The sequence below is a fragment of the Simochromis diagramma genome, unplaced genomic scaffold (assembly GCF_900408965.1).
Source record: "Simochromis diagramma unplaced genomic scaffold, fSimDia1.1 OVJJ01000344.1, whole genome shotgun sequence".
Lineage (NCBI taxonomy): Eukaryota > Metazoa > Chordata > Actinopteri > Cichliformes > Cichlidae > Simochromis > Simochromis diagramma.
In genome coordinates, this window is record NW_024387375.1 from 14,976,275 (window position 1) to 15,004,253 (window position 27,979).

The 27,979-nt window shown below is 42.8% G+C and overlaps 1 protein-coding gene across 13 annotated transcripts in view; it reads left to right on the top strand.

Moving 5' to 3' along the window:
* mecom (MDS1 and EVI1 complex locus) overlaps positions 1-27,979 on the top strand; it is a 125,613-nt gene that overhangs the window by 40,430 nt on the left and 57,204 nt on the right. The gene's annotated exons all lie outside the window — the stretch shown is intronic.

The following is a 27,979-nucleotide window of genomic DNA, read 5'->3' on the forward strand; positions in this document are numbered from 1 at the left end:
ATCAGTCCACTTTTTATTTCCTCCCATGTCGTCATGTTCACATTTAGCACAGTGACCACAAAGTTGTTGCTGCCGTTTGTTGCCCAATGATGTAATGTTAGGTCAGCGCGACTGAAAGAAAGTGAGTTGAGCTCGTGCTCTTAACTCAATTAAAATGAAAAGCCATAAATCCCTTCTTCATCCCGGTTAGGGACCCAGTGCGACCACTGGCAAATCACATATTGGTCAGCAGACACAAAAAAATCGAATGCAGGGTCACGGCACAAGGTCAAAGGTTAGATGTGGTCTCTGTCAGTGTCAGGCTAGTTCAGTTTTATGGAGCAGGACGGAGAGGCGCGGGGGAGTATTGGCTTCATTCAGACTCCCAAAATAGATCCTCTCTCATTTGAACGTGAGGATTTAGTCTTTGAAACTCAGGGATTTGTAGCGCAGAGCCAGGCTCATTAAGAAAAGCCGACCATGCAGCTCACTGAAGTGAGAAGTCAAGGTATATAAAGAAAACGATGATTCAATACAGCATTTTTCCTCTTTGTAGAGTCTAACTACAGAGAATGTTTCCGTGCTGCACTTTATAGCTGACTGAGAGCATGTTGGTAAAATATTAACATTCAGCTCATATAAATAGTTTGGGATTTGGACTCGTCCTCAGTTGGTTTGCATCATACAGCATTAATCCAGCCCATCAGTTCAAACTCAGTGGTTTTTGGTTTGGAGAAAACCAAAATAAATTTCTGCTCCTTAGCTATTTTATTATTTCTTTTTAAGCTGAATTTCTCCAGGAAGCAACTTCTACCTCTTTATCAACTGCAGAGCGGGATGCAAATATAAATTTGCGTTAAATTGAAGTGATGAAATAGTCTTTATTTAAGCCAATTTTCATGATATAAAATCATAATATGAAGTCCCTGTCTCTCCCAAAGAGATTTACAGCTGGTTGAACAAGCTCTGGGTTATTCTTTTTCCCTGGGAAGGAAATAAAGAAAAAAGGTTTCATGAATTTTAATCCTGTGGTAATTTATGGGGAGCTTGAATAATAATATGTATTTAAGAAGCTGAGGAGCTTGGATGTGAGTGTGCATATGTGTGTGTCTTGGGGCAGGCGGATGGGGGAGTTGAGGGGAAAGATGGGATCCTGGCGAGGCAGCACTGTATCACAATGTTTAATTACCGCCCTGACAGCAAGCCATAACTCTTTCCATTAAGTAAATAAGTTGTAAAGAATTTATGATGAAATGCCACATTATTCAGAATGGATATTCAGTGATGACATCCCTCTGCATTAAATATGGTAAACACCATTAAGCCCTCCTGACCCTCCCCCTCTTCTCCCATGCCCACCCGTTTACTATCCCTCGGCCATCGCTCACCCCACTCCCTCCTCCTCCCTTTTGCCTGCAACCCGTCAATATGCCAATAACCCTGCGGAGGGTCTGTAAAAATAAAATTGATTTGGTAAATGTGAGCTAAGATAGATATGTTTGCTTTCATCATCAATCCCGCACGGCGCAGCAAGGTGATGTCACCGACCGGGGAGCGATAAAGTGGCGCTCCCATCTGGAGCTTTTGATCTAGGGCTCTGAAGCAGCCCAGGCCAGTGGTGACAGACTGGGGAAAGTTTGTCACCAGGGAGGCCACCACTTCTCAGCGCCATCACCATAAATTTGGGAGCTTTATTCATAAAAGGGAAGAATGAGTTATGGCAACCATGATGCTTTATGAATACAGGAATGGTGACTTATGGGAAAGATAGCTTCTGTAAATAAAAGGCAGAGAAGCAGCGGCGAGGGATCTGTCAAGCTCACCTACGCTGTCGCATGCAGAACCAAAGTGCTGACCGTGCTAGCAGTTGTGTGCACAGTGTGAATGTATTTGTGTTTGTGTGCATGCTTAGGCAATTATATTAGTTAGTTGTGTTGTTTTTTATGAGCGAATTGTGTTTGTGCTGAGGATGTTTGATTGTATAGATCTAATGTTACCTGTGTCAGTCTGAAATCCTTAAATCAGACACTAGTTCAGAATGTGAGGAAGAGCTCTGCCTTATCACAAAGAAAAGTTAGAGCACTAGAGGAAGAAAGATAGAGAAATTGGGGTCCTGAAACAACTTTAAAGATATGTCAGAATTTAATTCTCAAAACACTGAAAACAACAAAAACCTTTAAGGATTTATGTGTTATTCAATCTAATGCCTAAAATAAGCAAAAATATTTAAGGTGGAGTAGTAGTATGTATAGGTTGTCAATTAAATTTAAGCAAATATGTGGCAATGACTTCTTATTAAAGCTCAGATTTCTGATTCCCATCATTTGAAGCAGACATTCAGAGCCTTGAAAAAGTCCAGAAGGATCAGTAATCCAAAGTTTGTTCCATGAGACAAACCATCATCATACAGCAGCAGTTTAATGATCCAAAACGCACCTCAGAAATTTCCAAAACTACCAAGGAGACCGAGCTGTCATTTTTCACGTCACAATCCCGCTCAACAGCAAAGGGGGAGAATATCAAATACTAAAATATTTTGAAATGTATTTTTTAATTCAAATTCAATTCAATTTCTTTATTGTCCCACAAGGGGAAATTAGTTTAGCAGCAGGATAAAAATAAACAGAACAATACTATAAAATAATAATAACAATAATAATGATAGAAAGTTCAAGGACAATTATTTGCCATTAAGGAGACAAGACGCGGTAGGGATAAAAGAGACCTGGAGTCTTTTAGTCCTCCTCGGAGGTACTCTAAAATGGCGGCCGGAAGGCAACAACTCAAACTCACTGTGAAGTGGATGGTTCACACAATTAATAATAGAATGAGCCTTTCTAAGCACATTTCTATTGTAAATGGCCAAAAGTCCATCTTGCCAGCGCCCTGAAATTTTGCTAGCAGTTTTTACCAGAAGTCCCAACCGATTCTTATTCTTCACCGTCAGGTTACCAAACCAGGCAGCGATACAAAAAGACATCACAGATTCGATAAAACTTCTATAAAACAAGGACAACATCTCAGATGAGACATTAAAAGATCTCATTTTCCTTAAAAAGAACAGTCTTTGTTGAACTTTTTTAGTAGTGGCATCAGCATGAGATTCAAAACACAGTTTATGGTCAAGTACCACACCTAGATATTTATAACTCTCAACTATCCCAATATCTGCAGTTTTAATGATAGTAGGTGATGAGCTATAAGAGGACTTCCTAAAATCAATAATCATGTCTTTAGTTTTTGACACATTAAGTGAAAGGAAGGACTCATCACACCAATTCACAAAATCATTTACAACCTGTCCATGGCTTGACTCATCCCTCACTAGAAGACTGACGATTACTGTGTCGTCAGCAAACTTCAGGATGTGTCTGTTCGTGAAACTGCCGCGACACTCATTTGTGTACAGAATGAACAGAAGGGGAGAGAGGCAACAACCCTGGGGTGATCCAGTAGAGGAGGAGAGCACAGATTGTCACAGATTTCACTCAAATATTGAAGTTAATATTATGGTGCGATGAAAGACGCATTAAATCTGAAAGAAATGTAGGTGTAAATGTTTTACATACCGATGGTGTAAGATTTATTTCTTTTTAACAAAAACAGAAACATAAATGCCGCTTTATGACTTAAGATTCATATTCAACTTTAGTGAACTAAATTTCATGACAACAAGAACAAATTTCAAATAAATCCAAATGGTGTTAAATATCTTCAGTTTTGAATATAATTGGGATCTTGTAAAACAAACAAAAATAACCGTATTGCATTCAGCCTTTCTTAGAATAAGGATGTTATGGCCTGCACTTGCCCACAGTATTTGCATGTGTTTCCCCATGGCCTCCTTGAAAATACTCTTAACGCCTGGATGCCCACCAGTCCATATTCTGCTGTCTCTTTCTCTGAGTCGTTAGCATTGAAATTCAAACTCCATTTGTGTCTGTCCTCTTCTCAGCAGCAGCAACAATAAGACAGACAGCTAAAGTCCCGGAGAGAGTTATCCGGCACTCAATGAGCCTTTGGGCTCACCCAAACTTGGAGCCCCACAGGATTATGGTTCCTGGGCTTAGAAAACTGGGTGCCTCCTGCTGGAGGAGCACTGGGCGGAGCAGGTTAGGGATACGAGAAGGGGTGGGATGGCGAGTGGGGCGGGACAGGGGCGCTTAGGGTCTTTGTGCACCTCTTGAGGGAGAAGTGGAGGTGGAGGTGGAGGCGATACTGTTGGTGGCAGTGGTGGTGGTGGGGAGGTGGTGTAGGAGATTAGCAGTGATGGTGAATGGGAGTAGAGGATTAAATGGCTGGGCAGGGCCTTTCCAGGCTCTGCCTGTCTTCTCAACCTCCCAGTCATGAGAGGATGGGAGGATGGAAGGAGGAGGAGTGGCAGATGCCTGACCAGGAGGAGGTTCATCTTTTCACTTAGTGTCAATTCAAAACGGTGTGCTTGTGATTAACTGCAACACAATAATAAATCTTAAAATTCAGGTTCGATTTGTTGATAAAACTTTATCCTAAAGAACCTTAAGCAGTCACATTGATCATATAAGGAGGTGTCGGGTCATATTTACTTAACAGCAAAAATAAATAAATCAAAAAAATGTGTTTTGCTACTTTAGCATTTTATACATTTACTATAAACTAGGAAATGAAGCATTTGTGTGTCTGCATGCTGCATGTGTGTCAGTGTATGTTTTTATGTATGCATGCGTGAGACAGAGTGTGAGAGTGTAGATGGAGGGCGTTTCAAGAGGGCGTGTTTTTTGTGCACGGATAAGCTGCTGTCCTGAATGAATGCAGATGTCTCTGGCTGGCTGTCCGCCTGTCCTCTGTGCGCTGATGGCCTGTCACCTCTCTCTGTCACGAGGAGAAAGAGCCACTCTCAGTCCTGGCTAAAAGCCTCTTAATCCCCCAGCCCCTGCCACATCCCATCTACTGTCAGCATAGATGGCCCTGCCCACAGCAGCGCTTAGAAAGGCCAGCACTAGGGATGAACCTCTCTGTCACTCACGCGCTCCCTCAATGGGCACACATCTTCACATTTTCACACATTTACACACACGCGCGGGCGTAGTTTCAGAAATTCAAAGTGAAAAAGTCTTGCATCTACAAAGGCAACGTGAACAGCGGTTGTCAATGCATTGTGTCGTGCGAACACAAGGCAGCGCTGACATCGTTGTGGGAACCTACGAGAAGCGCACCAACAAAAGCACCAACTGACCGCTGGGACACTGCGTGCAATAACACAGGAACACTATCACTGAGGTAGGCAAGTACAACCACCAAATGTGTCACCTAACAGACAGGATGTTCTGAACAAGACACCTTGTTATGGCTGTGCTGCAGAGGAAATATGCAATTTAATCACATATTAGTGGCAATTACAGGGATATAACTGAGATCTGTGTGTGTGTTACTACTAGTTAAATTTTCCTGATATCTGAGCCCCAGTCACTCACAGGTTTATTTTTCAACTCCTATAATTAAACTATAATAAAACAAAAAACATTGCCATTGGAATGACACTCATGTTGGAAGATTCCACCACTCACCCTTTACATATCACACAAATGATTAGTGACAATGCAGAAAGTGTCGCTGCTGTATACAAGGTTCTGAATATGTTACGATGCTTTTATGCAGGAAAACAAATCTTGCACTTCAAATCAAAATTATAGCTGTCACCTGCAATTTAACTCTGTAAATCATTTTCTCCTTATCTAATCAAACACTTCAGTAACACTAAAAACAGGGCAGATATTGTTTTTTGGCAGTCTTTCCGTAATCATACTGTATTTGCCTTGGCCAGCACTACCAGCAATGACAATGTCAAGATACCCTGACCCATTTAATATCTGAAGGTAAAAGCAGTTTAACCTTTGAAGAATTCTCCAATTTCACCATTCGTCTTCTCTGGTGACATTACAGTACATACATGTTCAAGAGAAATGCTGCACAAGAGCAAAGCAGCCTTTTAAACAGTGTGCAAACAATATAAATTGCATTCTTTATGAGCTCAAATGCATCATATATGTCAATGTGATCTCCAGAATCAATCACAGTTTTGTTCTGCTATCCCAACCTGTCTGTCTACTATTTAAATAACAGGAATTCATAGATGTCGGGAAAAAAAGCGTAAATTTGTAACAATTTACTTACTTCAGTTAGAAAACTAACTGAAGTAAGTAATTGTATTGTTATATTTCAGCTAAGTAAAAACTATGTTTTTTAACCTGCTAGGCAACAAAAACACCTCCAGGTTTAATCTGAGATGTTCAAATGTTGCTGTGTGTGTAGACTCCCATGAGTCAAAACAACCCCAGAAGTGCATTCACCCGTGTGTGTCAGCATCTTGCCCTTGTCTCTCCTGGTGTCTGTGAGGGAGATGGGCTTTTTGTGCTGTGTAACTGGATCTTGATTGTCTTAGACGGCAGTGATGCCCGTTCAAAACCCCCAAAGACAAAGCAAGATGGGGGTCCATCTCCCTGCCTCTCAGCTGACTGATAATCCATTTCTTTGGGTTAATCTGTTGCTTGTTGGTGCTGGTCGAGGCCAGTGTGTGTCAGTTGATCTGGGTGTTCGAGAGGTGGCGGGTAACTGATGTTCTAATCTCATGTGAGAGGAGCGAGGGGAGACGAGACACATTCATACAGACCGAATATAAGACATAACGTGTGAGGGTATTTACCGAGAGGAGTGCTGGGTCAGCCAAATCCCCCACTTTCTCCAGAGGCTACTCTTCTCTTGTTAAAGAACATAAAAACTATACAGATTTCTTATCCCCCCTTCTCCACCTTCTCCTCTTGGTTCCCCCGCCTCCTGCCTTTCCTCCGTCTGAGTTCCCAGCAGGGAGAGGAAGCTAGGTTAACTAACTGAACAAAGTCAGAGTGAATTGTAGAAGGACAAAGGCAGGCGTGAGTGGGGGCTATGCCAGTTGGAAGGTGTAGCCAGCAGCACAATACCAGGTGAAGGAGGCTCTCACCAGGGGTCGATCCAAGCAGGGCAAAGGTCACCAGCCTTATTAGATCTGAAGTGAATGGAAAAACCTGTTTGATTGAAGAAGGAGGTCAGAAAAAGCAGGGATGAGGACGGAGGAGTCCACGTATTTCAAAAGCTCAAGGCGGGGGGCATGTTTCTCTCCCTATTATACCTGACACATCTGCAAGCAAAAGTTTGAGGAGCTGATAGTGCATGGTGGGAATCAGAAAACACACATAAAATGCTCTGTGCTTAACAAAGGAGGCTCAGGAACGCATGCAGAGCAAGCTCAATAACGCAGTGACACATGTCTAGACAGCCACAGATATAATGGAATTTATATGCAGGTATATTAACTCACGGGGGAGATATAAACGCTGCTGCCTTGTAACACACATTTAGATCATTTATACTCGGCTATAGCATCTATAGCACTGTTAATACTTCTGATAGAAGAGGGAATCCTCAAAGTGAGCCTTAAAAGCTGTAACAGCTATTAGATCATTTACAGATCGAAGTAAAAGCAGAAATGAGAAAAGAGAAGTTTACCAGCTTGAGCTAATTCATTAGATCCATGAAGCTGAATTAGAGAACGCTTGAGCTAACATCCTCTTGTTAATTTACAATTCTGTTGGTAGTAAATGTGGAGAAAGTTCTGAAGTAAATATAAAAAAAAAGGAAAAGAATGAACAATGACTCCACCCGTGTAAGGAGCAAATCAAACGCATCTCATCATCTGCACAGATCCTTATGCAAAACAACAATACTACAAAATGCCATTATTCGCTTACACAGCAGCACTGCGTGTTTGAATAGTTCATCCATTTTCACAGTTCACCAAACCCAGTGAAATAAATGCCACAGGTTTAACACCCAAACACAGACCCACAAAATGTGCCCTCTGCACTCTGCACAGATAGGAGTGAAAATGAGGGGACCCCTAAACAGCATACAGGAAGCCGAGGTGATGAATTCCGTGTGCGGAGCCATGGAGCTAGGCCCATAGATACCTTATCTAGGGGGATTGATAGGGGAAGCACCTTCCCTTAAAACACACCACTGATTGTTTCCAAATGTCTTCCCAATGGGGTGGGTTATAGTGAGGGGTAGACGGGGACTCGGGGGCAGAGTTTGCAGGTTTTTTATTGGTCCAGTCTGAGGAAATAGAGATGGAATAGCAACTTTGTCCTGGCTTTCCTGCCCTGTGTTGCTGCTAGTGCTTAACTACCAGTCAGATCGCATTACCCAGGCAGTAAATCTAAGTACCGGTTAACGCAAATAATCAAGAGCTAATACTGCTCTACGAAACCACTTTCTCTGTGTCTGTGGTCAGAGCTGTGCAAACAGGCACAACCCAAGGCTTTCTGCCCTCTTAGCCTCTGCGGGACTCTCCCTCATACTCTCACAGCTATTATCACCTACACAGAATCATAATCTCCACATACATATATGCGTCCATGTATTCCTTATGAATCGTGCACATTTCTATATGTATTGTGTGGCTGGTGTGGTTTGAGTACCTATTATTTGGTTAAACATGGTAAAATCGTCAGACCAGACCAAATTTAGCACAGTAATGTGCTCCACCTTTTCCCCAATTACTCTATATTCGTACTCCAATTACAATAGAGCACGTCTCAAACCAGAACTGTGAGCAGCCAGTTCTAGAGGGAGCGAAAGTAGAGGCCCAGGGTGGCAGTAATGAGGTCTTAACCCGACTTTGCTCTATTATGTCATAATGCTTTAATTTGAGCCATATGATAGGCTGCTGTGCACTCTTGTGTTATTGGAAAGTCAATATTTGTGAGCTGGCCTTGTCTCTTCCCCTCAGATGTCGTCCCGGAGTGAATGAAAAAAGAAAAAAAGCCAAAAATCACGCAGGAGCAAATGATTGGCAGAAAAGAGGACCACACCAGGTTGTTCCAGGGTGTTGTATATACTGCTTGGTAACGTGAGTTATTAAAATGATAGGATCAATTAAGATGGCTCATCTACTCTGACAGCATGAATAAATATAGAGAATTATGTCACACGTGCCGCACTGGTCAATAGAAATGTGATTAAAAAAAACACCCTTTTAGTATAACTAGTATTGATAGAAGAATTACTGCTAGTACAAGTGTACAGAATAAATCAATGTTAGTTATTTCCTGCTCATTTCACAATTAATGTAAATGTTTGGTTATACATTTACCTGAAAAAAATGGTCACTTTACCACTGTAGGTCCATATGTATTGTTCCTTTATATCTCCAGTCCACCATATTTCACTATATTTTCAGCAAAAAAAAACTTTCAACCTTAGTAACTTATATATAAACATAAGTTAATTTTTGAGATTTGTGATCGTTTACTGTAAATGTTATGTTGGGGAAAAAAACTAGTGAATTTTGCTCTAGCTCATCTAGCTAAAAAGCTTCTTCACCATCCCAAACACAGGAAATCCCACTCGTCCCTTGATATATGTTAAATATATGCAGAGAACGCTGGGCTTTTAAATATAAATATTTTAATTGTCATATTGTCTAGTTTACTCAGTGCTGCACTTCTGCCCACACACCTTCGACCAGCCACTCATGTCTGCATCTCTTTCTAATCTAAGCAGTTCTTTGGCCTGCTGATACAGAGTGCCAATTAACAAACAGTGTATGAAATAGTTTGTACACTGTTTGAAGGTCACATTTTAAATTACTCTGGCGCTTGTATTTAATGGGGTTAATTACCTTGGTAATAACAAAGGACCACATCCTGGCCAATAATTGTTTTCAAATTGCTTTCAGGTTGCTTATTAATGATTTAGTCCATTAGTTATTGTCATTATGTAATTACAGTATGGGATGTTTAATTATATTCAGGATAAACATGCATTCCTTTAAAAACAAAAAAAGGGTTGATCGCTTCTTTTGAACAGGGTGAAGAATTTACTGCACCTGCTCATTAAGCAATGAATGATCGGATTCATTTGTAACTTTAAATGCCTTTGGGAAAATTGAAGGAAGGAAGGAATTATTGGCCAATGATATATAAGGGCTGCATTTAAAGTAACAGCAAGAATCTTTATTATACCTGTTGTTATGTATATAAGTGTTTTGGGGTTGTTTTGAGGATGTAAAATGAATACAGCTCGTGAGTTTATATATATATACATGTTTTTGTTTTTGTTTTAAGTATGGAGCATGGAGCAGGCAATTAATGTCCCCTCATAGCTGTCACCCTTTGTCAGCAGATGAATGCAGCTTTGTCACCCAAAGATAGCGGTTAGCAGATAGTGCTTTTAGAAAAGGCAGTCCCAGAGTGACTAGGAGGAAAAGTGGGACTTAAAAACACCTATGCATAACAACTGAGGGGCAGTCTGGAAGAAGATAGCATGGGCAAAAACTAGACAGGGTAAACAGAAGAGTGATAAATGAGGCAGAAGAGAACCAAAGACAGATAAAAGGGAGTGAAGGGTACAAGAGAAAGAGAAAATCAGCCAAAATGAATGAAAGAGAGACAAAATGAGCTGAGGAGGTGGAGAGGGAACTCGATGTCCTGTCTCTGGTACGTGCTGAGGGAGACAGATTTCCCGGTGGAGTGTTCCCAAGTGTCCCCCTGCAGTCTGTAATAGGATTTTCCAGGCTACAGCAGGTAGTCTGTGAAGGAACTTTGTTCATGGGAGCTCACAGATAAGGGTTAATGCAGCCCAAAGGTTCCTCCACTTCACACGGCGCTTTGGGAGTCTGTCGCTCCCTCCTCATCTGCCTGCAGTGTCAGCACCAATCCGTCACAAAGGATTTCTTCCCGCAAAACTCAGTGGCCATTTCTGACATCTCCAACAAACTAATTGTTGTCTCCTGCTCTGGCAAGTCCTGTGAAGTCCTAACGAGTTAGCGTCTTTTGCACAGATGAAAAAAAGTCTTGCAAAATCTATTTCTCAGCTGAATTACGCTCTGTCATCAGCCCAAAGTGGGAGAGGAGAGGAGGAGAGGATGCAAAAAACCAGATCCTGGTAGAGTGTCTTAGAGCAGAGTTTGGATCATCCACATTCCCTCCTCCAATTGTTCTCTTTCCTTAGGCCGTTTTATGGTTGCTTCCCTTCCCTCCAAGCTACTTTATGACATGCATTGTGAAGCTTTAGAGTTCTGGGCACCCTCTCATTGGGCCATGCAGTGCTTCTCCCCAGCCTGAGTGACAGTGGGATCAGGTCCAACTGCCACCCAGGACACTGAGCCATAAATCATCCTGCTGGCACCAGATTCTACTTCCTGAACAGCTACCAGTTCCTGCAGGGGACAAAAAGGCCTTTGTGGACTTTAGGAAGCAAAAAACCTCTCCTCTCTTTAAGGACTCTGATGTTTATGAGCGATGCTGAGAAAGAATTAGGGAAAAGAGTTTCCATTTCTTGTACTTTCTCTCTCATTAAGCACGTTAATAAGGCAATGACTAAACCACTGTTAACTGAATGTGAACACCTGTTCAGCAAAAGGTCCAAATCAGATCAGCTACTGTTTGTTTACATGCATCGCCATAGAAACTACCCACTGAAATGACTTCACAGAGATAAAGTAATCAGCTTTCGGTTTCCCCATGAACCCAGCCTTCCAGTTTCATCTCTGTTAATATAAAGAACTGCCCTCCCAGAGCTGCAGCGGGCTTCGTGGCCTCCCTTCACGCCTCCCTCACTGTTTTACATTCCTTATTTCCACCAGTCTCGGTCCTGCATGTGTGTTTGGATGGCTCCACCTCACTGTCAGGCTGTGAGGGACGGCTGTTTTCCTTGCAGGCCAGATCAAGACAGGGGATTGGCCCCAGGGGGCCCAAGGATGTGAAGCTTCTGGCATGTCCCGTAAATCTAGGGTTCCATCTCCACTGCTCGATCTGCACCCAGCAATGAGAACATCAATGAGGCGTGAGGATGAACATTCCTCAGACTGCTCTCGCACACAAACCCCCAGGTTTTGCTTGCAGAATAACACCTCGCCGCCCCTCTCTTCTGACTAGTGAGCTGTCCATCTCAGCAAAAAGTCAGTCTTTCCATCCCTGATGAAAGAAGCCCCAAACCCCAAATCTTCAGCCATGAAAAGTTTCACAAAGAGGCTGCCTGCTTCGTGTGTAACCTTGTATTAAATGATGATTATGAAAAGGCGTGTTATTCTAGAGTCTATGAGAAGTCTATGTTGATATATGTGCTTCCCGTAACCATCTGCCAATCCAACAGCATGAACCTGGCAAGGCTCTCCAAACACAAGGAGTTCAAGCCGTTCACAGTCCTTACACATTAACAGCTATGTGAGGGATGTTTTTTTTAAAAACTCTTTTATATGTTGTTAAAGTGTCAAAAAGTTTATATGGGACACCGCTTTCAGAATTCTTCTGAATCACTTTTTATATCTATTTTACTCTTTACCTTATTTTCATTTGTGTCTGATTCTTTTTCTACAGTACAGACAGGCAGTCTGTCTGTTATGTTCAGGGGTGAGAGGAACCAGGACAAAGGGGTAGACTGAAAAGTACACTGACCAATCAATAAGCATAGATGCACTGACCACATGGGCCCCGAGCAGCTCATGCGGCCCTGTTTCTCCTCACCCAGCCAGCCATGTTAGCCACGTTAACCAGATTTTTCACCCAAATGGAAATGCAGCCTGTCACTTCCATGCAGCCTCCAACTGCTGTGTCTGTCCAATCCGTCACTGCGTGCTAGCGGCCGCACAAATAGGCCTGCCACTCTCACTGTCATCTGAGTAACGGATGTCCCATCGTTACCACGGGGTGGGACCAGGCAGCACTCAGGTCCACTTTCGCTCCTCCTTAATTTTTTTCTCCTTCCTCTTCCTCTCATGGGCTCCCATTGATGAGTGGACTAGGAGTTTAAGTATGAATATGTGTATGTGGGCGCTTTTCCGGGAACAGAGGCATGATTTTTTTTTTTCTCTGTGCCGTGAATGCTCCCCCTCAATCTCCCACCCTCTGCTCAAATCTTCCATCAAGACTCAAAAGCATTGGTATAATAGGAGCAGGGGTTGGATGAAATAAATTGTGTCCTGGACTGGTAACCTAACAGCCATCATAAATAATGTAGACCTATTTGAAGGGGAAGATGGGGCATTAGAAGCTATTTACACTCCAGGAGCCATGCTATCGATCAGCATGGGACGTCCTATAGATAAGAATGGGATGATGTCATGGTTATTTATGATGATTCTTGATGGTAAGGCTACAAAAGGGATTTTGGGGCGACAGCATCATCAGTTTTTGGGATGTAGGGGGGGTATGATGCATTCTACCATCAATGGAGCAATCAGCGGGGTGGTTGAGGGAGACGCAATGGTGGATGCCTCTGACAAACGGACACCCTCACACAACCATATTCCCACACATAAAGAGGCACGGAGACACAAACAATCACAGCCACACACAGAAACATGCCACATGCATGCAGACACACGCACACAGCTGTGATAAATGCCACCGGTGTGAATAGGGTCTATAAAGACCGGTGAGAGGAGATAGCTCAGAGGAGATCCAGTACATCTCCTTCTCCCTGCGCCGTATACACATCAACATACATATGTAGAGAGTGCAATAAAACACTACATTTCCACTGGTGTGCTGTGAAGTGAGCCAAAGGCTATATTCAATATGAGTCTGGGACAGAATTACCATTCAGGGATCACTTCACAGGTCAGACAAGTACATGAGACTCTGTTGTATTAGATCAAAATTTAGAAACTGTGAGAAGTCGAGGCCATGCGAGCTGTAGTGGAAGGGGAAATAGGAGGAAGACATCTTGAAGAAAAACTTTGAGGTTCAAGCGTAGGTACTGGTCACGTATCCCACATGTCATAACGGTGATGTTTGAATAGCTTCAAGTCAAAAGAGTTCTATGGATGCCAGGATAATTTAATACATCAGCCGGTTTATTACTTTCAACGTAATAAAATATCATTATTCCATTCGACTTCATTAAAAAAAATTTTATCCAATGTACCATTTACACAACAATAAATACAAATGTTTAAGCTTAAATGTTAGAATGCAATCTCTCTCTATTAAAAGCACAGTGTCTTAATAATGAGTGACGTTTCAGTCTGTAATCATTATACCGTCATTCCGGCAACTGCAGCTTATTATAGTAAACATTAAGCACGCTTAGGCTTTAAATAGTTCACACGCAGCGCATATGCAAACATATTTCAGTATGCCATAGCTTTTAAAATGTTTAAATTAAAGGAGAAAAAGAAGGTGGAAAAACTACAGAAAGAGAAACTCCCGGTGGTGAGGGAGGTGTGGGGCAGTGGAAAGAGGAGAACAGGAGGGGAGAAAAAGCTGGCACGACTCCACAGTGTTTTCTGTCGCTGGCCCCTTGGAGCAGAAACATTATTGTGAATATTAGTTCAGAACTTCTGGCACCCATCCAGGCATCGGTCTCTGGCTGCGCAGGGTGGAGGCGGGGTGATTAGCAGCAGGGTTCGAGCCCCATCATACACACACAAGCAACTACTGCCATTAACCGCCGCCACCCCCATCTCGTCATCACACTCAAGACTAGAAAGGCTCCACAACAACAAGATGTGTGGAGTCTAAAGTCCTGCCCAGCCCTGATAACAAGTTCCAGCTTTTTAAAAATAAGCAAACACATGTGGCTGTTTGATGTCCCCCTTATCTCTGCTAACTCTGAATTCTCAGAGAGTTTCTCCAGCGAGATCAAATTCAGTAATTAATCTGCTCGCCTTTTTTTATGAAATATTATTGAGAAAAACTTTTTGCTCAAACTCAAAAGCTCACAGCTGTGTCCGTGCGCCACTGGAGTTTCCGCCAGGCTTCTTTCATGCTGCTAATGAGAAAGCAGCAGAGAAGCCTGCAAAAGTCTGCTGAGCGCTGTTAGAACTTGTTTTTCTTAGAAACATTAAAGTTGTGTGGTTGTTCTTTATAGAGCAGAGAGGGAGGAATACGCTGATTATTGTGTTAGCGTTATTCACAGTTGTCTTTTTGCATCTTGGGCCTGAGTTTCAGGTTGGTCTTCAGTTCAGTTTTATTCTCCTGGAGTGAAGAAGAAAATTAAGAATAACAAGTGTCATGTAAAATATCACAGATTGTGAAGCGTGTTTACTATCCAGGTAGCGTGTCAGGAGTCAGGAATCTAAATGCCCAGAGTCGAACAACAGTAGCACAAAGAAACTGCAGTAGAAGTTCGTAACCTCCTTTCTAGGGGAGGAGGAGGAGAGAACAGGGTCTATTCAAGAGGAATAAGGAGACACAATGCATCAGGGTCAAAGCTGGGTCAGCAAAGTCCATGAACTGCAGAATACAAGTAGTGGCAGGCAGCCGGTAGCCTGCAGAAGGGAGGCAGACAGGTGGGCTGTTGGTATTAGCCATTAGCTTGTTTAAGACCAGAGAAATATAGTGCAGAAAGATGTGCGGTCAAGGTCACTGAGGTGACAGTCCCCTTGTAGCAATATGTATATTTATAACTCCAGCTTTTATGTGCGTTTGTGCCACTTACAAAAAAGTCTCTTTGAGTGAGTTTTTGGTGAAGACGTTCAAAGGTTTTGTTAAGCGCTTGTCGTGTATCATTTTGACCTTTCACCCATGACCCCTCAGCCAGCAAATACAACAAGGGAGGACTGTAACCATGGCAACAATAGCAATGGGTCACAAAGAGGCCAGCTGAGGCATACGTAGAGCAAGCATACACTACGAATACCCCGTGATAAAAGGCACGGGTGTTTTCAGGTACTCGTTTCTACTATCCTGAGCAGTGCATTCAGAAACTTTTACCCTTTAAAAAACAGGAAACTTGCTCACAATGAAACAAGCCCAATGTGGGTGAGATGCTGGGCTCCCAGGTCTCTATCTCAGTGCCCAGGGATAGAGAGAGAAGAGGGAAGTCAGGGGTTTGTCTCTCACCCACCCTTTTGTTAGAGTACCCCCTCCGTAATAAATCTGGATCTGGTAAATAGCCCATGAATAAAGGGAGATTTTATCCTCTGTGGCACAGGGAAGATTTAGTGGGCAGAAGCAGTGTCCCCTCTCTTCTGAACAAGTACAAAGTGGTCACTCAGCGAGCCTTAAGAGGTATAAAAAGCCCGCGGTAGTTCATTAAATCTCCAGCGCGAAGATGGGACCGCTGCGATGGTGATTTACAGCAGTCAGGTGCATATATCGGCAGTGGCATTCAGCCCCACCTCTTATTCTCTGTCTGCCCCAACGAGGAAATAACTAAGCATGCTGTGCTATTTATTGGTTGCATAGTTGGGAGATACTGAGAGGTCTGGAGAATGGGAGGCAGACTCGAGTAGCATTTTATTCAACTTCCCTTTTGTCGCAGCCTAAATAGAAGCAAGAAATCATACCTGTGTCTTTTCACATCAGTGGAGGACACAGAGTGTAGCGGTCAGTTAGCGAGTGAAGCAAGTTTAAAGTATGTTGACTTATCCTTAACCTCATAAGGTTTTTTCCATTAACCTTATGAGGTCACCTTACTAAGAAATGACTGTGTCTATATTTGTGCAGTACCCCATGCGTATGGACAATATAGCCTCACTTCATATTTGGTTAATAGCTGCCTCATGGAAACATTTTCTCCTTAACTTATCGCCATTAGAAAAATATATTGTTGCACAGGTGATATGCATATGCACATAAATCCCTGCCTCCCACTCTGAACTTGCTATAATCACTTCACCCTATTATTTCTCAGATTAAATAATAAGCCAAACTCTGTCACCTTGAGGCATTTATTGCTGATGCGCTTTGCGATAAGCAACATTAAATATTTGTTCCCAGATTCTTCTGTGCTTTCTCTCACTGATAGGGCCAACAGTTACTCAGTGTTGTGCTGGCAGGGACCTTAGATAAAAAGTGCACCGAGTGCATCATCGTCATCTCAAACACAAAGGATTTTGATAAAGCTGTCACAGAAATGAAAAATGTTTGAAATGTGTGATTTCTATCATATATGTCTCACAAAGGCACAACAATTGCCTGTCAGCAGATTAGTGATGCATTTGGGTGTATAGGTATGCGGTTTTCAACTAAAAACTTAGTAGTGTGCAAGTTAGACAGCATTTTAATTGTTTGTTCTTAGCGAGAATTTTATCTTATCATCTGAATGAAAGCTACTTATCATACGGGTTTTTTTTTTTAGTTTTTTTTGCTCATAATTTTCCTGACAGAATGTTTGTTGGTTTATAAATGAGATTTTAAAAAACTACCAAGAAAACTCATGGCTGTGTCTGATTCAGAAGGTCATGTTCTCTTGAACAATTTCCAAAGTTAATTTGTTAATCTCTTTACTGAAGGACAGTCTAAGGGCAGATAAATGCCATTTACCAAGGGAGTGCTGCAGTAGAGCTCCCTAAATAGGATGATTTAGACCGGTATTAATCAAATTCAGAAATGTCAAGTTTCCCTCCATACTTAAGAGTCCCCCTTTTTTCTGCCTTTTATTTCGCTCCTCTGTCATTCTCATTCTCTTCTTCTCTTTTCTCGTCATCCACCTCTCTCTCTCACTTTCTGATGTCAGTATAAAGATGTAGCACCTGATCAGTGGAAGCTGATGTCCTAATAGAGAAGTAATGAGAATAGATCTGCTGGCTGCCGGGACGTCTGCGTGTCCCTGCGTGCCGCTGTGTTCAACCACTTATGAAAGACAGAAGAGGGAGAGAGTGATGTGCTCTGGCCCTTAGCACAAAGATAATATTCACTGTTTTATCCACCTCTGCCTGACAAATGACTGCCATTAATCAGAAAGTCCACCCACCGTCTATTCATGCGTGTGTGTGTGTGAGAGAGAGAGTGTATAAGTATGGAAAAAAATGGAGTATAAATTAAAGAAAGGCATGTGCCTTTCTGGGTGTTTGCAAAAGGAAGAAATGCAAACACGGACACACACTGATGCACACACACACACCTTGGAGATCTCGCTATAGGTAAAGATAAAGGACATTCACTTACTGACTGAAGAGGTTGTTACCTTCTTTAAACAGGTGTTTATACTGCAGCATTATTTAAAAGGGGTTGAATAAAAACAATATTCGGTTTGTGGAAAAAGAAGTAACAAGTAGAAAGTTTCGAGAAAGCGAGAAGTGGGAGGGTGAGTGAATGCGGAGGTTAACGGACACAAAGGGCTGGCGTGAACACCAGTTGCCAGCCCTCTCAGCAGATGAGGTGGCAAAGAGAGAGGACCCAGGGAGGGCCTTTTGTGTGAATGAATGTGTCTCACCCTCCAGTGTTATCATGATGGTGAGTCATTAATCACAGCCCTGACAAAATACACAGTAACCAAGAAACACACACGGGGCAGCCAAGCATACACTCGTACACAAGCGCTCACTCACATCATATACAAGGGCACGCAGCCATCTCACACTCAGTGTGCGGGCACATTTGTGGTGTGTTCGTGTTTGAATTGCTCTCTAATTCACCTGCCTCGATTAGAGACGTACTGTACTTCACCGCTCCTTTGGAGTAGAGCACTGATTGGCAGATAAAAGCAGGTAACAGCCATAAGACTGAGTAAATAGAAAGACCTGTTGGAAAAGGCCCAAAATTTGGCTCAGAGCAAATACGCTCGTTCAAATTGATTTTCAATTTTTGTTTTAATAAAATTGTCAAGGCCTGCTTTTATACTACTGCGTACAGAATAGCTCACCTATTCACATTAAGTACAAGCTACTTGAAGTAGTACAAGCTATATAAACTTCTTTACTAAATCAAATTGCTGTAAAGGAGGTCTAAGTAGATTGCTGATAGAAGCTGGCAACCAAGAGCTGAGAGCTGTTGCCCTGCAGAGCCGGTGTCCCGCACAGAGGCTTCGCTCTCAGAGTTGGCTCTCAGCCCCGGTCCTTCCCTCTGGCCTCAGTTTGGCCTTAGTTTGGGCCCGCTTGTCCCTGGCTCAGCCAAACCTCTACCACATCCCCTAGGAGCATCATTGCATCTCTGATCTGCGCCACTCTTTCTGTGCTTTGCCAAGTACACACTCCAACTGCCCAACCAAATCCAGGCATGACCCGACAGGCACACTGCCCTAACTGTGAGGAGAGGCTAACCCCAAACACAACCCACCTCCTCCAGTGACTCTCTTTCTTCTTGCATTTCAAGGCCAGATGCTCATATTTGCATTTTGCTCGTATATGTTGATGTTTCTGATGCTGTTTAGCTTACAGATTCATTCCAAAATCATTTGACACCGGCAGTCCTCTCACATGAGCTCCTGCCAGTAACAGAACAAATTACTCTATGTTGTGTTGCATGTTGTCATAGAGAACTCTCTTACACTCTTCATTTACAACTCCCTTTTTTTTCTCTTTTGCTTGGTGTCCAAGTGAGTGAAGAAAACTCTTTCACTGCTTGTTTCCCAGTAATGGCAAAGGTCGCACCTTTCCCATATTTCAACTTATTTTTCCATCCTCTTGGAAACGAAACTAAATTGTGAATTATGCCAAACTGTGAAAAACTATGCATTCTTGAAAAGTCATTCCAGATAATTATAGGCACACATATTATAACCCTTGCAATTTTTGTTTCTTTCTTTTTTCTTTTTTGTTCTAGGTCTGTTAAGTTCAACTACCTCAACAAAACTATTTTCTGTATGCCTCCCTCTGCTTCTCCACCCTACTTGTTCCTCTCATAGTCTGAGATCACATAAACAACAGCAAATCCAAATTGAGTAAGCCCCCAGCTAGGATATGCCCACCAGGGAGCAGCCTCTTTCTGGAGCAGTGCCGCAGCAGCTAAGCTGTTTAGCTTTAGGAAGCCGCTAAGTTAACTGTGGTCACTCACAGGAGGGATCACAGCCCCCGTTCACAGTCGAGCAGCATATAGAGGAAGCCATTGAAAAACAGAGGAAGAAAGAAAAGTAAAACAGAAGCAGAGAAAACTAGGGGGGAAAAAACTAGCAGTTGTATAATAACACACAGCTGCGTATGTGTGCTGTTTCTCTAAGACGCCTCATTCGGTTTGTTGCAATCAACTGTCTGCCCCTCATCTCTGGTTGTTTATGTCCACATGTCACCTAGTGTCCTAAGAAAAATGTGAGGCCTTTGCATATGAGAGCATTTAACAAGGCTGTAGCCATCGTGTTTAATAGTTCTGGTGATGATAATTGTGGGCTGCGTGATGGCTTGCTCGTTAAAGCCACTGCAGTAAGAGTGAATTTCAGGGCTGTAATTGCAGCTTGTTAGGATAATGCCAATCAGAAGCTTTTGGCCTGACTCAACACCCATGTGCACTCACTGTGGCCTCTTCCTGAAGGCCTTCTTGTGGACCGTCTGTAGTACAGCAGCCGGAGCATGGTCTAGTAAGCGGAATCATATAGTAGACACATTTTGCAAAGCATGATGTTTTGATTTTATTCTACCATGTGGGTTTCATGAGAGTCATTTCTGAGGTTTTAGTAATATTTAGTAATAGTTTTTGTTTCCCAGTTGCCAGGGGATTCTCGGGATTTTGCTTTACTGGCCCACTTAGCAAAGTACCTAAATTTTAGTTAACTCTTACGCACTCAAAAATGAGATTTAGTACGCTTGTTTGATTCAGTATTAGTGCTTTACTTACACTTTACAATGACACAAAAAGCCCATATTTCTTCATGCTGACACAAGTGTGGTAAAATCCCACAGTCTTTAACAGATTTAAACATCTCCTCTAAATTTTCTTATTTACTTCATTCCAAATTAAATTTGTATTTGGGCTGGCATTCCCTGACAAAGCGTGCCGTGTTTTCCGAGTTGGATTCCGAGCCAGCTTTGCCCGGGCCTGTAAGTGGAAGCTCTGATGTGGAGTCTGTCCCTGTGCAGGGGATGCATATAGCCACACATGGCTAGTGTATAATTTAAGATTTCTGGTGAGCTAAATAGCACTCTAGCTCAATAGCCATCAATATAGCCGCTTGTAAAATGTGACTGAGACCAGTTGGAGGCTGGCTGGCTAGTTAGGTGCTGGGAATGTTTGAGGCAGGTGGTGGAGGGCCAAGACCAAGATCCATATGGATCTGATAACAGAACAGTAGGAACAGCTTATGGGGTTTTGTTGCTTTATTCGAGCATATGGTGTCTCTCTAGTTCCTGAAGTCAGTAGCTCTGTTTCAGAGTACGTCTTGATGTCTTTTTGTCTCTCTTTACCGTTACGTCTCACTGAGTTTACACATCTGACTTACTCTTTCTCCCTCTCTGTGTATCCTTTCTAATAACGCTTCAATTGGCTTTTAGACTTTTAGCTTTGGATGGAAAAAATCTGTCGATTTATGTGTTGTTTATGTTACACGGCTTTAATGTTCTGTTTGCTGACCTGGGTTTAATGTGTAGGGGGAACATTTACAGCTTAGGGAAGTAAAGAATGAAGCTATCTTGCTTTCCAGACCGCTTGGCTTTTAATCACAATGTCCTGTTTTCAAACGAGCTAAATGAATCCCTTCTCCCGTCTTTGTCTCTAACCTCAAATATTTACTGTTGGTGTTGTCTGTTGGCGGCGGCTGAGGGAGCAGGCGGGTGGAGGGCTGGAGGAGCACAGTACTCTGCAGTGTGCCTTGGCCATGGAGGCAGAATGTGGGCCCAGCTCAACCCAGCCCCGAGGGCCAGAGAGTGTAGCCGAGCTGCTTAATTGAGATCTCAACGTGACACTGAGTGCTTGTAAATTACAATGTGCTAGCCAGACAAGCTAGAGAAGCCTTGAACTTCGCAGCAGCAGCGGCAGCACCACAAACATATGGTATGTGTGGTTGTGTGTGTTTGTGTGTGTCTCTGTGTACGTCTTCTGCACGTGTGGCTGCTCTTACTTTTTTAAGAGCTATTTGTGCATCATCATTATTCACGTCTCCTTTAGTATTTGATATGTCTGTAAAAAAAAAAAAGTTCAAAAATAATTGTGCCAGCTTCAGTTACTTCAGTCGTCTTTTTCAGCTGCTTCCCTCGGCCACGCTATCAAATCAGTCCTCCTACTACTTACTGCCGCTCCCCTTTTCAGGCCTGTGTTAACACACGCTCGATGTTCTAAACAGCTTGTCTTTCTAACTTTGTTTTTCAGTAAAGCCGATTTCTATGACGGTCCAGCATCCAAAGACATGATGTTCATCAGGTGCTGTAGAGACTGGGTTGCTAAGAATGCCTGGTAATGATTGCAAAAACAAGTAACAGAACAGGGTAATAAAAAAAAATGAGTGACGATCACGCTCGGTTAAAGGCATCCTGAACAGGTACGAGACAATTATCACACATCGACACGCACTTTCAGAATCTAACCACATTGTAGAAACCACAAACATGCACACAGGCGCACATGCATGTATACAGACTTGTCAGTCAAGCAGTCCAACTGCTTATATTTAGGAGCTGTAATGAGCGTGATGTCATTTCTCCATGCTCTTGAGAACAATCTGGCAATCTGGATACTGTCAATCACTCCATGCCTGCGGGCGTTACCGGGCCGTAGTGAGTGCTTTTTGTACTTGTGTGTGTGCAAAGAGGGAGGGGAGTGGGTTTGAATGTGTCTGCTTGTGTGTTCGTGTGTTAGTTTAGGGTTTTGATGAGCAACTCTTCAACAAAGACCCAACATATGAGCCGCACATGGTGCCTTATTTAAGGAATGGGCTTCATCATTCTCACCTCATCACCGTTGCGACTCCAAGCTAACATGCGCGTTAACTCACACCCACATGTAGCAACCAAACACACACACGTGCATGCTTTCCCCTTCATAAAAATGCGTAGGTCTACGCCGTCATTCGTGTGCACAGCTGCACGCTCACAACGCGGCACATATTCTTTAAAACCGCAGTGCCCCTTTTCCCTGTGCGGCCATTGGAGAGGATGGAAATTTGTTTTCAGTTTTCAGTTTTCCCAAGCTGTGGAAAGGAAGCAAAGGAATGAGCACTTGTAACATTAGCACCCAGTATATGTGAAAATGTGCTGATCAAGAAGACAGCAAAATAGGTGATACTTTTTGTTGTGTTTGGCAACTATCTGATGGCTGAATCACTCTCACTCTGCAGTGTCTCATTTGGTGTAAGACTCATGATTATTACCACAGTGAACAGGCCCTGCTGATGGCTTTCCATGGAAGTTTGAGGTAGGACACAAGTAGGAAAACTGTTGACTGGGCAGGGAAAGCCTGTAAGGCAAGTGGGCGACTACAAAGTGACCAGCCAAGCGACCGCCACTGTGTCTCCGTCCTTGCTCTTTTGTCAAGTGCATGTTAATGTATTAATGAAATGCAAAAGAGGGGTGGGGGCTGACATCGGTGTTGGGGGGGATCCATATAAACGGCTAATTAAAATAATGAGGAAGGAAAAAGCATGTAGTGCAGTGTCACTACTGATTAATTCATTCATAAAGAACGGGCGGGCACAGCGGGCGTAGCCCCCTGACAGCCCTTCCACTTCACAGTGTTCCCAGAGCCACTCAAAGAAAAGGAGGCTGGCGGGAAACAGAGGCAGACAGACAGGTACATTGTACAGCGCTCAACTGTCAACACAGCGTTTTATTCACCTACCCACTTAGGGCCAAGAAACTAACAATGGATTGTGAGCCGAACAGGTCAAAAATGCATCACGCAAAGGTGCCCAGATGGTAACAGTCTGAAGTAACAAGTAAACACTGCTAACATTTTCTCAACTTTTCCAATATTTCTGGTTTTAGGCCACAAACTTGGCACTGGGACGAGACTCTTTCATGTCTTTTGAAGGTTTGATGTGGGGGGCCTTCTTTAGATAAAGCTGTTGTTATCAAAAGGACTTGTGGGAAAACACCAGCTCTTTATTTCACTTTTTCTTTTGCTGTGTTTGCATTTCAAATACTCATACAGCATTCCCAGGCCGTCTGATATAGGCTAAATGTGTACACAGTTACTTAGCATTTAAGCACTTCCATTACGGTGACTTTGAAAGTTGAACATCGGTTTGAGTGTGTGTGTGTGTGTGTGTGTGTGTGTGTGTGCTGTGTGTGTGTGTGTTTTAATCAGGTCAGTTGTCTCAGTGTTTGAGTTCTCTTGTATAGAGATTAAATTCTGATTGCCCTGTGTTATGTTCCCCATGCCACATCCTTGCAGTGAACAATGCTGCATCATACTTGATTACATCCCCATATCAGATTACTTTGCTGAAATTTCACTCTTTTTCTCATGCTTCTCAAATAGCAGTTTATCTGTGCTGCTGCGGATGCGAAACGTGATTGTGCGGTTGAAATTGAAATTTTGTATCATGTGTGATGTGACGCTGTGTGCTCAAAAACATTGTAAGGAAGGAGCAAATCACATGGTCATAGGTCCACTTTTTGTTTTTTTGTTTTTTTAGATTTCCTGTGAAAGTCTGAAATGGTTCATATTTCCATTTCCTCCCCTCTCTCGTTCCCTCTGTTTCATTCCCTGAATCTTTCTTTGTGTGTCAGTCTGTGTGCAGGCAGCAGCAGGGCAGCTTGAGTGCAGACAGACGTTCCACGCTCCCTGCAGAATCATAGCCCATCAATCATGTTAACATGTTAATTAGTGGGATTTATTTTATTCAGCAGAAATAACAGTGAGGATCCCATTACAGAGACTGGCCTAAGGGCAGAATGTGTATGTGTGTGTGTAAATGTATGAGTTGGGGGGAGACCCTCTGGGGAAGACCCCTTTCTCTTCTTGTGCAACATCCAATCTCTCTCAGTGGCACAGTGTGAGAAATAACGATATGTAACAAAGACGTAATGAATCACAAAGTCAATCGTTTTACTTTGTTGTTTTTTTAAAGTCACTGAGTCGTTGTCAAACTTGCGATCTACTGCAGCGGATTTCCAGTATGTCAGGTTCGATTCACCTAAAAAAAACAAACTTATATTCAAATCACTGGCTCCTTGTTATCGAGAGAAGTTAGAGTGTTAGCAGCAACTTATATGTGCGAATTGGAAGCCTGCTCAGATGCGACCAGAGCTTTACACTCCACTGCTCACTTTCAGAGTGTAAATAAGATTAGCAAATAATACCAGGCGTTCAACTTACCACACCTGACAGCATATGATAGGTTTCGTGTTGCTTGAATCGCAGAGGCATGTATTAAAGTCTGGATGGGATGCACACACTGACTGTGGTTTTGCTTTCATTTGTTCTCTGTGCATGCTCACGGGTGATGGGCAACGTAGGTATAAGTATGAAGTAAAGGTGATGCTTATATAAGAATGAGCAGAATCTCATAGATATGCCCATAAAAGTTTGTATTTCCAATGTCCTTTCTTCTTCTTTCAGTCTTCTGACACATCAAATTTGATGTAAAATAACCATGTTGATATAAGCACAATATTCCAGTTATGACTTTCACCAGGGCTGAAAGTTTCAGGTTACACAAAATCAAAGGTATGATATGTTTTGCACTTTATGTGTCAGCTGCAATTTAAATCTTTTTTGTTTCTATAGATATCAAAGAGGAGCCACTGCAGGAACAAAACCAACCCTGTGGCACGTATCTTTAAGACCCCCTCCTGATGGCCTTTCCTTTTTAGATATATAGCTGTGCACTTTTCCAATCAGTACTCCATCACAGAGGCAGGGCGTGTGCCGCTGACACATAAAAAAGGAAGGTGAAAGGTAGAAAAAGGGGAACAGGAGCCGGGAACCTGATCCGCCTTGTCTTTATCTGGTCCAGTAAAATACTGGACTCCATAGTAATTCAGCTGGCACGCACGTGCAGGCTTCTGTGTGTGCATGTGTGTCTCCACATGTATGTTTTCATACATGCCTGAGTGCAAAGTGTGGCTAATTAAACGGGTTTGCTTGTTGCCATTTTCATTTCCATGTCTAAGCGTTTTTGTATATGTGTGTGTGACCGAGCTTTGTGTATCTCTGTGGGTGATATAAGTTTAGGGCTGTTTGATTGTTTCACCACCTGTGCCCGACATGTCCGCAGATTAGTGCCTCCCACCCTGACACTCAAATCAAACACGGCTCAAGTTTCCTGAGCTGTCTTTTGTGTGGAGCGTGTTAAGCGATTTTTAAAGTGGCCCTATCCGGTTTCTCCTCCAGGGCTGAGGGGGCACACTCCCTCTGGCTCGCTCTATCTCTAACTTTCTCTCAGTTTTGTTTTCCCTTTGTCAGTTGCAGCTGTATCTACCTATCTTTTCTGTGTGTGTGAGGAATTACCACAGTGAAGAGAAAAAGAAGAATTTATTTTTGAATTTAAAAAAAATGTTTCCTTGAATCTTTAGTGGCTACAATAAGATGCATTTGCCTTTTAGCAGGTAGTTCTGTCCATTCCACAAATGGTTCAAATGCTCATATCTCACTTCTCATTAAGTATTTAGCTGGCATCCTATTTGCATAGCTGAGAATAGAGGGGAGAAACGTGTAGATGTGTACGGGGTGGCTAACGAAGTGGCCTGGAGAGTGCATGGATGGATTCTTGCCAAGCAACGCCCCACCTGCTTGCACCCTCCGCTTACTCCCAGTCGTGACTGCCCCCAACCCCCTAGCTCATTGATGAGTGTGCCCACTCTAAAAGCTCACAAATTCTGCTCCCTTTGACAATGGTTAGGTCAGCCTAGATAAAGCACGTCCATTAGAGGCAATCGAGCCGGGGGGACAGAGTGACAGAGACAGACAGGAGGGCAAAACAGGAGGGGAAGGAGTGGGAAGGCTTTGACAAATACCAAAGGTGGCCATAACTCTGCTTGTCTTCCTGGGAAATTTTTGCATGCTTTTTTTTTCCTTAGAGCTTGATAAGTGTCTCTGAATCAAATGGGTTTTAATTAGCAGTTCCTAAGTGGTGATAGTCATTAAGAAGTTCATTAGCATATTGCCCGGCTGTTTGGCTGTTTCGATGGGGATGATGGCGCTGCTCTCTGGGGCTCGCTCTGTCTTTTTACCGCGGCAGTAGTGTGTTTGGGTTTGAAGGAGAGGAAGCAGACATTTAAAGAGAGAGGGTGGATTTAAAAAGGAGAGAAAGCACAAGAGAGGGAAAAATCTGATCTGGACACTTTGCACTTGTTTCTCATTTCTTCTGACCTTCTGATCTCCTTTCATCCTGCACCTTTTTCTCTCTCACTTCTTCATCCTCCCCATTTTGCCCCCATCTCTCTCTCTCTCTCTCTCTCTCTCTCTCTCTCTCTCACTTTCAGTGGTTAGTTTGTGGTTGTGTGGTGATGGAAGTTGATAGCTGGCAGTTGAATGCTGTTCTGTAGGGGCTTAAGAAGAATCCATCTGTGACTGTGCGGTTGCGGTTTAGTCAGACGGTGCAGACTGGCCTGCTGCGGTGGCGTTACAGAGCGGTACTCGAGATGAAAGCACGGGACATGGACAACAAAAGCCATGATAGCAGCACAGTTATGGAAGCAGATAGTATTTGGTGGCTAGGCTGTTGTTTTTACACTGCTGGAGAAATTGTGTGGAAATATAGCAAGACAAGTGCCTGTGTGTGTGTGTGTGTGTGTGTGTGTGTGTGTGTGTGTGTGTGTGTGTGTGTGTGTGTGTGTGTGTGTGTGTGTGTGTGTGTGAGGGTGTTTCATGGAGACAAAAAAAAGCTTCTTATTTGTTTCTTTACTTTATGGTTGTGGTTCACTCATGTCATAACTGCTGCTGTTTCTTTAATTCATTACTGTAAAATTGTATACAAAAGTACACAAAATATTTAGTCTTAGTTACTTATTATTAGTCCTAAATAATGATATAAAGAATATACAAATACACCAGTTGTGCTCACCTTGATAAAAGCTTTGGTCACATTCTCACACAGATAACCAGACCTATCAGCATACACCAATATCTTTAAGGAGAATGATTACAGTTTGGAAATAAGGGGAAAAAGAGCAGCACGGAGACGAAACAATGAATCGAAATCCACATTTGAATAGTTTATGCTCGTTTTTTTCACGCGCTGGCTTCCCTCTACATGAAGACATGTACAAATTAACCTTCCTTTACTCTCTCTTTCTCACTGCTGAACATACATGAATGCAAAGACACACCGAGCAAGATAAGTAGTGCTAAAGGAATATATTTGTTGTGATTTGAATTGCATATGTGAGTACTGTGAGGGATCAATAGCTCTATGTGGAATGGCGGGAGATGTCGATGCCTTAGCAGAAGGG